Here is a 10,848-nt window from a genome sequence, read left to right as displayed (position 1 = left end):
AGCCTCCGAGTGAGAGGTTTTCTCTTCACTCGGTAGGATTTTTTACAAACTTAGGCGAGCACAGGGCTGCAGCTAAGCCCCCGAGTGAGAGGTTTGCTCTTCACTCGGTAGGATTTTTTACAAACTTAGGCGAGCACAGGGCTGCAGCTAAGCCTCCGAGTGAGAGGTTTGCTCTTCACTCGATAGGATTTTTTACAAACTTAGGCGAGCACAGGGCTGCAGCTAAGCCCCCGAGTGGAAGTCTGGCTTACCACTCGGTAGGATTTCGATAACTTAGGCGAAACGGATTCGCAGCTAAGCCTCCGAGTGGGAGTCTGGCTCACCACTCGGTAGGATTTTTACAAACTTAGGCGAAACGGATTCGCGGCTAAGTCACCCACTGAGGGGGAATTTTATTGGACAAAAATAAAAAGTGACAAAAATTATGGAGGAACTATGACACTATTATTTTGAGGTCCATGAACTACAGAAGTACTTTATTGCAACTCATCTGAGTGATAAACCTTAAGTGTAAAATGGGCGGAGTAGTTCCGCGTTCCAAGCTCGGGGCTCGTCGATATTATGCTCGACGTTGTAAAGACGGTACGCCCCGTTGTGGAGAACCTTGGTGACGATGAAGGGACCTTCCCAAGAAGGAGCAAGCTTGTGTGGTTTGTGCTGATCCACTCGGAGAACCAAATCTCCTTCCTGGAAGGCTCGACCTCTCACATTTCTGGCGTGGAAACGACGCAAATCTTGTTGGTAGATGGTCGACCGGATCAGAGCCATCTCCCTTTCTTCCTCTAAAAGGTCGACTGCGTCCTGCCGCGCTTGTTCAGCTTCTGCTTCGTTGTAGTCTTCAACTCGAGGAGCATTGTGGAGAAGATCACTCGGCAAGACTGCTTCAGCTCCGTAGACCAAGAAGAATGGAGTTCTTCCGGTCGACCGATTAGGTGTGGTCCGCAGTCCCCAAAGCACCGAGGGAAGTTCGTCGACCCAAGCTCCAGCTGCATGCTTGAGATCACGCATCAGTCGGGGTTTCAATCCCTTGAGAATCAGGCCATTGGCTCGCTCTGCTTGTCCATTCGACTGCGGATGGGCGACTGAAGCGTAGTTGACCTGTGTGCCTTGAGAGTTACAGAAATCTCTGAATTCCTCCGAGTCAAAGTTCGACCCATTATCCGTAATGATGCTGTGCGGGACTCCATATCTGAATATTAGTTCCCTGATGAAGCTAACAGCAGTACCGGCGTCAAGGTTCTTGATTGGTTTAGCCTCGATCCACTTGGTGAACTTGTTGATTGCCACCAGTACATGCGTGAAGCTGCTTCGCCCTGTTCTCAAAGGACCGACCATGTCCAACCCCCATACCGCGAAAGGCCAGACGAGTGGGATGGTCTTCAGAGCCGATGCAGGCTTGTGCGACATATTCGAGTAGAACTGACATCCCTCGCACTTATCCACTATCTCCTTTGCCATCTCGTTCGCCTTAGGCCAGTAAAATCCGGCTCGGTATGCTTTGGCCACGATGGTCCGAGAGGACGCATGATGACCACATGTCCCCGAGTGGATATCATTGAGGATGAGTCGACCTTCTTCTGGTGTTATGCACTTCTGACCAACTCCAGTCGCGCTTTCTCTGTATAATTGTCCTTTGATTACGGCAAAGGCCTTAGATCGACGGACGATCTGTCGAGCCTCTTCCTCATCCTCCGGAAGCTCTTTTCTCAGGATATACGCGATATATGGAACTGTCCAGTCGGGAATGACCACCAAGAACTCCATGATCAAGTCGACCACCGCTGGGACTTCAACCTCAGTCGGATCTGAGGCACTCTTGGGCTGTGGAGCTTCTTCGGTGAAAGGATCTTCTTTGACTGACGGAGTGTGTATATGCTCCAAGAACACACCACTCGGAATGGCTTCTCTCTTGGAACCTATCTTTGCTAGATCATCAGCTGCTTGATTTTTCAGTCGGGGTATATGATGGAGCTCCAACCCCTCGAACTTCTTTTCCAGCTTCCTCACTGCACTGCAATATCCAGTCATGGCTGGGCTTCTCACGTCCCACTCCTTCATCACTTGATTGACCACTAAATCCGAGTCGCCATAGACCATCAGGCGACGGACGCCGAGTGAAATGGCCATGCGCAACCCATATAAGAGGGCCTCATATTCAGCCTCATTGTTGGAGGAATCAAAGTGAATCTGGAGCACATATCTGAGCTTATCTCCTCTGGGGGAAACCAGGACGACCCCAGCACCGGAACCATTCAACATCTTAGAGCCATCAAAGAACATGGTCCAATGCTCCGAGTGAACTTCAGTCGGCTGCTGCTGTTCAATCCACTCGGCGAGGAAATCTGCTATTGCCTGGGACTTAATGGCTTTCTTTGCCTCAAACTTGATATCAAGGGGAAGAAGTTCAATCGCCAATTTAGCCACTCGACCAGTTGCATCTCTGTTGTGCAAAATCTCTGATAGTGGAGCGTCGCTGACGACTGTGATGGAATGATCAGAGAAATAATGAGCAACCTTCTTTGTGGTCATGTATATTCCATACACAAGCTTCTGATAATGAGGATATCTCTGCTTGGATGGAGTCAAGACTTCAGACAAATAATACACTGGGCGCTGAACTTTGAGAGCTTTTCCTTCTTCTTCCCGCTCGACCGTAAGCACAGTACTGACGACTTGTCCCGTGGCTGCGATATAGAGCAACAGAGGCTCTTTGCTGATTGGAGCAGCAAGCACCGGCTGGGTGGAGAGCAGAGCTTTTAGCTCGGCAAACGCTGCATCAGCTTCTGGAGTCCACTCGAACTTGTCTGCCTTCTTCATCAGTCGGTAAAGAGGCAATGCCTTTTCGCGGAGTCGTGAGATGAATCGACTTAATGCGGCCAAGCATCCAGTAAGCTTCTGGACATCGTGCACTCGCACAGGGCGTTTCATTCGGAGAATAGTGCCGATCTTCTCTGGATTAGCGTCGATTCCCCGTTCGGAAATGAGAAAACCGAGTAACTTGCCACCAGGAACTCCAAATGTGCACTTTGATGGATTGAGCTTGATATCATACCTTCTGAGGTTGGCAAATGTTTCGGCGAGATCAGCGAGCAGGTCGGAACCTTTTCGTGACTTGACAATGATATCATCCATATATGCTTCCACATTCCGACTGATTTGAGTGAGTAGACACTTCTAAATCATTCGCATAAATGTGGCTCCAGCATTCTTGAGGCCGAATGGCATGGTGATATAGCAGAAGCACCCGAATGGAGTGATGAAAGCTGTTTTTACCTTGTCGGGTCCGTACAGACGGATCTGGTGGTACCCGGAGTAGGCGTCTAGAAAAGACAGTCTCTCGCATCCCGCGGTCGAGTCAACAATTTGATCTATGCGAGGGAGAGGAAAATGATCTTTCGGGCAGGCCCGGTTGATGTGCTTGAAATCAATGCACATTCGGAGTGATTTGTCCTTCTTAGGAACCATGACGACATTAGCGAGCCACTCGGAGTGGTATATCTCTCGGATAAATCCTGCCGCCAACAGTCGAGCCACTTCCTCACCAATGGCTTTTCTCTTCTGGACGGCGGACCGTCGAAGATGCTCTTTGACTGGTTTTGCAGATGAGTCGACTCTTAGGCGATGCTCAGCCAGTCCCCTGGGAACACCTGGCATGTCAGCGGGCTTCCATGCAAAAATGTCCCAGTTCTCACGGAGGAACTGGATGAGCGCTTCTTCCTATTTTGGGTCGAGTGTTGTGGAGATGCGGGTCGGAGCTGCATCGGGGTCGGTCGGGTGAATGTGAACAGGCTTCGTCTCACTGGACGACTGAAATGCAGACTCTGTGGCGGGTTTCTTGGATCGTAGCAAGTCACTCGGATCTGCGTTTTGCTTGTACTCTTCGAACTCGACCGCTGTCACCTGGGAATCAGCAATCTTTGAGCCTTTCTGGAAGCACTCTTCTGCCTTTTTCCGGTCACCGGTGACAGTGATCACTCCCTTGGGGCCGGGCATCTTCAAAACATGGTCGAGCCATGAACCGTGCGTAAGCTGGTCTCCCCAAAATGGCATGATATGCACTCTGAAAATCCACGACCTCAAACGTCAACTTTTCTTTGCGAAAATGTTTCGAATCACCAAACACCACGTCCAGAGCTATTTGGCCGAGTGACTCGGCTTTCTTCCTTGGTATAACTCCATGAAAGCTCATGTTACTGGTGCTCAGTCGGGACATCGGAATGCCCATTCCTTTCAGTGTGTCTGCATACAACAAATTCAGCCTGCTTCCACCGTCCATCAGCACTTTTGTCAGTCGAGTGCCTTCGACAACTGGATTGACCACCAAAGCTTGCCTCCCAGGGGTGGCAATATGAGTCGGGTGATCAGATTGGTCGAATGTGATGGGTATTTGGGACCATTTCAGATAATTTGCTTTTGCTGGGGCAACCATGTTCACTTCTCGGTTAATGACTTTCAATCGACTCTTGCTTTCCACATCTGCAAAGATCATCAGAGTGGAGTTGATATGCGGATATCCTTCCTCACTGTCCTCCTTGTCTTCGGCCTTGTCTGACTCCTTCTCCTTGTCCTTAGACTGTTTTCCCTGAAACTGCTGGATCAGGAGTCGACATTGGCGAGTGGTATGCTTCGGGTAGATGATATTCCCTTCTTCGTCTTTCTTCGTGTGGATGTGACACGGCATATCCATCACGTCGTTCCCTTCTTTATCCTTCACCTTCTTAGGGTTCCAGGATCCTTTTGGTTTCCCTTTAAACTTTCCCTGAGTCACGGCCAGAGCCTCACCAGGAGCTGCCGGTTCAGCCTTCCGCTTCTGTTTCCGACCGGTGTTTCCTTTTTCCGACTGACTCGGCTTGTGCTTGCCGCTTCGGAGTCGGTCTTCTTCTTCGCTGTTGGCGTACTTGGTAGCAATCTCCATCATCCGACTCAAGGTCATGTCACCGGTTCGACCAAACTTCAAACTCAATTCTCTGTTCTTGACGCCATCTTTAAAGGCGCAGACTGCCTGATGATCAGACACATTCTCCACAGTATGGTGCAAAGTGATCCATCTCTGAATATACTCTCTGAGAGTCTCATTGGTCTTCTGCACGCAGACTTGCAACTCTGTCAGTCCAGCTGGTCGCTTGCAAGTTCCTTCAAACGTTCTGATGAACACTCGGGACAGATCTTCCCAAGTATAAATGCTGCTTGGAGGTAATTGAGTCAACCATGCCCTGGCAGAACCTTCCAGCATGAGGGGCAAATGCTTCATGGCCACCTCATCGTTCCCACCACCAATCTGAACCGCCACTCGGTAGTCCTCAAGCCAAGTTTCAGGCTTGGACTCACCAGTGAACTTGCTGACTCCTGCTGCCAACCTGAAATTGGGGGGATAACTGCGGCTCTGATAGCCCTGCTGAAACATTCAGGACCAGAAACATGCACTTGACTGCTTGTGGGCGCATCTCTGTCGAGTCCACCTCGATGGGCTCTGTTCCGGTCGACCAAACCTTGCACGATAATGGATCGCGCGTCGAAGCCTGGTTCTCTGGGGTTGACTGGAACTCTTCGCCCCGCACTGAGCTGACGCCTGTCATCTTGCTGCCGAGGAGTGTAAGACCCACCCCTCGGAGGGGAATTGGGCACTCGACGCCTATCATCTCGGTCGAGTCGGTCACCATATTGGTCTCGCCGATTCTCGCACCCTTCATGCCGCGGAGGCGATCTGGGGCTGTGAGCCAACTGAACCGTATTCGCAGCGACGGATCGACTGTGAATTCTGTTGCGCGACTGCGACACGGCTGAATTCTGATCTCCTGCTGCCCGGAGCAGATCCCTGATCTGCATCAAGCCTCTGCCAGCTTCCGACTGAGAAGACTAGATAGACTCTGCTATACGGGTCGCAGCTGCTAAATTCTGGATTGGGGTTCGATATACCTGAGTCGGCGGGAAGAGTTGACGTCGACTGTTGTCGGGAACTCGTTGTCGCGCGCGCTCGTCGAGTGCTCGCTGAAGATTCTCCAGTCGAGTGCGTTCGGCCAAGTTGGCCAAACGTGCCTCCTCCAAGGCGCGAGCCTCGGGGGTTTCTCCTGCGATGGGTGTACGCAGGGCATCCACGTTCCTGCGGCGAAGTTCCTCTCTTTGCAGAGAGTCGAGTGGCTCGGGCTGGTACTCTTCATGGTCTCGTGCGGGGTCGCCTCCGTCGCCTGCCCCACCATCACGGGCGAAGCCAGGGGGACTGCGGGGCCCGTCGACCATCAGGATTTCCGCCGCTGGATCACTGCTATAGCACTCGGATGTAGTCTCCACGGAGCCAGTCGACAGATCGAACAGGCCGTAGAGAGATTCGTCGGGCTCGATTGCCGCAACATGAGTGGTGGCCGTCTGGCGAGCCACCGCGTGCCTCACCCACCGCTGAAGCCTCGACCGGCCCGAGCGCTTGCGCTGGCGGGAGACCGGGAGGGTGGACGATGGGGGAGTCGACCGATACGGGGTCGATGGTTGCCGCAGCAGAACGCCGCGGACACATGCGCGAAAATGCGTCGCACCGCGGACGGGGAGCGCATCAACGTCGAGTGGAGCCTCCTGGAGCCAGGCGGAGTCGTTGGCGATGAAGGTGAGAGCGCCGAGACGGATCTCTCGACCCTCGACCAAAACTCCAGCAGCCACCATGATGAAAGTACTCGGAAGAATCACAACTTCCCCACAAAATCGCTAAAACACCTGCCCCAAGGTGGGCGCCAACTGTCGTGGTTCTAAGCCTGACAGTAGAGTGGGGGGTAGGTATGGAGAGGCAAGGTCCTAGCTATGGAGAGGTTGTAAACACAAGGGATGTACGAGTTCAGGCCCTTCTCGGAAGAAGTAATAGCCCTACGTCTCGGAGCCCGGAGGCGGTCGAGTGGATTATGTGTATATGAGTTACAAGGTGCCGAACCCCTCTACCTGTGGAGGGGGGTGGCTTATATAGAGTGCGCCAGGACCCCAGCCAGCCCACGTAGGAGAGGGTTTAAGGTGAGTTAAGTCTGGGGCGTTACTGGTAACGCCCCACATAAAGTGTCTTTACTATCATAAAGTCTACTTAATTACAGGCCGTTGCAGTGCAGAGTGACTCTTGACCTTCTGGTGGTCGAGTGAGTCTTCGTGGTCGAGTCCTTCAAGTCAGTCGAGTGAGTCCCTCGTTGGTCGACTGGAAGGTGACCTCTTCTAAGGGTGTCCTTGGGCAAGGTACTTAGATCAGGTCCGTGACCCTACCCTAGGTACATGACCCCATCATCGACTGCTCGCCGTCCCTCTTCCAGTAGAACTTCGTCTCAGCTTGCACATGCTATGGATGTGCCCTAGTAAACGCTGCCATTGCCTCCTCATCGCTCTCTCTGATGTTGTCCCGCTTGTCAACAACAATGCGGGTAGTCGACTTGGTCGGGCTCGACTCAATTGTCACCGGCGGCCCGACGAGCTACGCATCCGCCCGAGATTCAATCTCCAGGAAATTGAGCCTCATGCACGGGAGACCGAGCCTCCACACGGTGACGTTGGCGGCGCGGGCGACAGGTCGGCCGTCGGGGTGTAGATTAGAGTACTGCAAGGTCATAATCTAGATGAGTTTTTGGCCTTGCAACTATATGTGAGATCATGCCATGAAGTGCATTAGGTTACATGATGATTATGAACACTTTTCACAGGTCTTAATCAGCATGATGGTTTTCCTACGATATTCTCCCGTGCAACAGTGGTACACTGTAAATTTCCAAGCCACCACGCAGGTCGAGCGGCTGCCTGTCACACCTGCATCATCGGTGGTGGATGCGGTGGACGAGTGAGTTGGGGCCCCGTGGCCAGTTGGCACGGGCCCACTTGTAAGGGTTGGCACGGGGTGCGTGTGGCGTGGGTTATAAGCCAGTGTGAGGCTTTGGGTGGAGGCAGGTGAATTGAACCTGAATCTGAATCCTCACCCTCTCTGTATCTCGTCTCCCTTGGAAAGCAAGCTAGTTTCCCAAGCCTAAATCTCATCCCCTTTCCCCTCCGATCCAATCTGAGAGAGCGAGTTCGTGACAATTTGGTACTCAGAGCCACCTTCTCCCTGGATTTTGCTCCGCCGCGCCCCCTTTTCCCCGTTCCTTTCACCGGCCGTAACATCCACCGCGTGGGGTGTGGTCCGCTCCGGCGAGATCCACACGAAATCCCCCGTGGGGTTGGCTGGAGTTAGAGCGAGGCGACGGCTCCTTCGTCCAAGCCCTCTGCTCAGACGCGCCACGTTCTCAACGCCATGGCAGATTCATCCAACGAGCTCAAGTCCTTGATCCAGGCCCTCATGACGCGGTTCGACGACAGCACGCGTGCGGGCGAGAAGCACCTCGAGGCGCAGCTTGCGTTCAACACGCAAGTCTCGTCCGATCTGGCGCATCTTCGCAAGCAGCTGGATCTCACGCAGGCGGACGTCGACAACGTGCGGCATCTCCGCGATCCACCAGCATCTCCGACCGCGGGGACGCGTCTGCGACAGCCGGCGCCTGGCGCACAAGACGGCGAGCCGCAGGGGTCCTCGGTCACGTCGCTGGAGCAGCAACACGGGCCCCTTCCGCACGCACCTCCGCCGCGTCTCAGCAACAGGGGGCCGCCGCTGTTGCCCACACGGGGCGTTCCGATGTTTCCGGGCACGAACCAGACCGCGGCGCACGGGCCAGCGCACGGCGTCCACTACGACCAAGGGCAGGAATACGCCGTCAAGCCACCCAAGCACGACTTTCCGCGCTTCGATGGCGACGCACCCAGCCTCTGGATCGACCGGTGCCTCGCCTACTTCGACCTGTACCGCATTCCGCCGCACACATGGGTCACCACGGCGTCGCTCTACATCGAGGGCCATGCCGCACACTGGCTGCAAGCGTTTCGCCATGGCCATCGGTCCTCTACTTGGGAGGAGTTCACAACGGCGTTGATCAGTGAATTTGGTCCAAACGAATTCAAGGTGGAAATGCATAAACTGCTGCAGCTCCGTCAGAGCGGCAGCGTGGCAGAATATCGGACAGAATTTGAAGCTCTCATGTATCATTTGCTCGCCCTCGACGCGACTCTCAACCCGAAGATCTTCGTCACGCAGTTCCTGCTCGGATTGCGTGATGATTTGCGGGCTGCAGTTCGCCTTCAGGAACCTTCGAGCATCACACGTGCGGCTGTCCTGGCCAGGATAGTGGAGGAAGAAGCCGGAGTGCAACGACCGCGCCCGCGCATTGCTCCAGCGGGTCGCCCGCCGCCTCCCCCTCTACCACCACAACGACTTGGGGGCGCACCACGGGCAGGCGGCGCCGGGCAACCCAACGACGAGCTGGCCCGAGAGCGCCAGTTACGCGACCACCGGCGTGCAAACAGCCTCTGCTTCAAGTGTGGCGACAGGTACTCGCGCGAGCACAAATGCAAGGCCGCAACGCAGTTGCTCACCATCCATATTGGGGATTTTGGGGAAGTGCTCAGCGACGATACCGTCCACACACTGGATTTGCTGGACGCGCCCGAGCAGCAGGAACCAGGGCCGGAATGCTGCGTGCTCTCCACGCATGCTGTGGCTGGAACAGAGTCGCCACGCACCATTCGCCTCAGAGCGCTCGTCGGCAATCAAGTCATGTTGCTGCTCGTGGATTCGGGGAGCACACATAGCTTCATCTCCACCGCGTTCGTGGAGCGCGTCAAGGCTACCACAGTCGCTGTGCCGGTAGTTGATGTGCGCGTCGCAAACGGCGAGAGGATGGTTTGCAACAGGATGGTAAACGGGCTGCAATGGTGGATCCAGGGCCACACGTTTCACACTGACATGCGGCAGCTGGACCTCGGGGCGTATGATGGCGTGTTGGGCATGGACTGGCTGGAGCAGTTCAGTCCAATGAGCTGCCACTGGCTCGAGAAATCCCTGACATTCATGCACCAGGGCGCCACGATCACCCTACAAGGTGTTCGACCAAAAGACCAGCAGGCGTTGGAGGAGATTGAGCCTGATCAGCTGCGCAAATGGCAAGCCGGCAATGACATTTGGTACATGGCTGTTTTGGACTTGCCTCGCGCCAACGAGTCACAGCCAACCAAGGTGCCACCGAGCGTGCAAGGCGTTCTGGACAGCTTCACCGACGTGTTCGCCGAGCCCAAGGGCTTGCCACCCCATCGCCGCTACGACCATGCTATCACTCTGGTGGAGAACGCGCAACCAGCAAATTCCAGGCCGTACCGTTACTCACCATTGCAGAAAGACGAGATCGAATGCCAAGTCCAAGAGATGCTCGAATCATGCGTCATCGAGCACAGCATGAGCCCCTACGCCGCGCCGGTGCTTTTGGTCAAGAAAAAAGACGGCACCTGGCGTTTCTGCGTCGACTACAGACGGCTCAATGATGCTACGGTCAAGAACAAATTCCCGCTTCCGATCGTGGACGAGCTCCTCGACGAGCTGGCCGGAGCGGCATTCTTCTCCAAGCTGGACCTGCGCGCCGGCTATCATCAGATCCGCATGCGTGCAGGAGACGAGGAAAAGACTGCGTTCAAGACCCATCACGGTCACTTCCACTTCAAAGTGATGCCGTTCGGATTGACGAATGCCCCGGCCACCTTCCAGTGCTTGATGAACGCCATCTTCGCCAAGTATGTGCGTAAATTTGTAATCATTTTCCTTGACGATATCTTAATCTTCAGTGAGACGTTGGAGGAGCACCTGGAGCATCTTCGCATCGTCCTCGACCTGCTGCGGGCTCATCAGTTATACGCAAAGTAGTCCAAATGCTCCTTTGCACAAGACAGCATCTCCTACCTCGGCCACATCATTTCCAAGGACGGCGTGGCCACGGATCCGGAGAAGACACAGGCCATGCTGGCTTGGCCTACCCC

Source organism: Triticum dicoccoides, chromosome 2A, assembly GCF_002162155.2.
Source record: "Triticum dicoccoides isolate Atlit2015 ecotype Zavitan chromosome 2A, WEW_v2.0, whole genome shotgun sequence".
NCBI lineage: Eukaryota > Viridiplantae > Streptophyta > Magnoliopsida > Poales > Poaceae > Triticum > Triticum dicoccoides.
The sequence above is the reverse complement of the archived record's forward strand: the minus strand, read 5'-3'. Positions refer to the sequence as shown.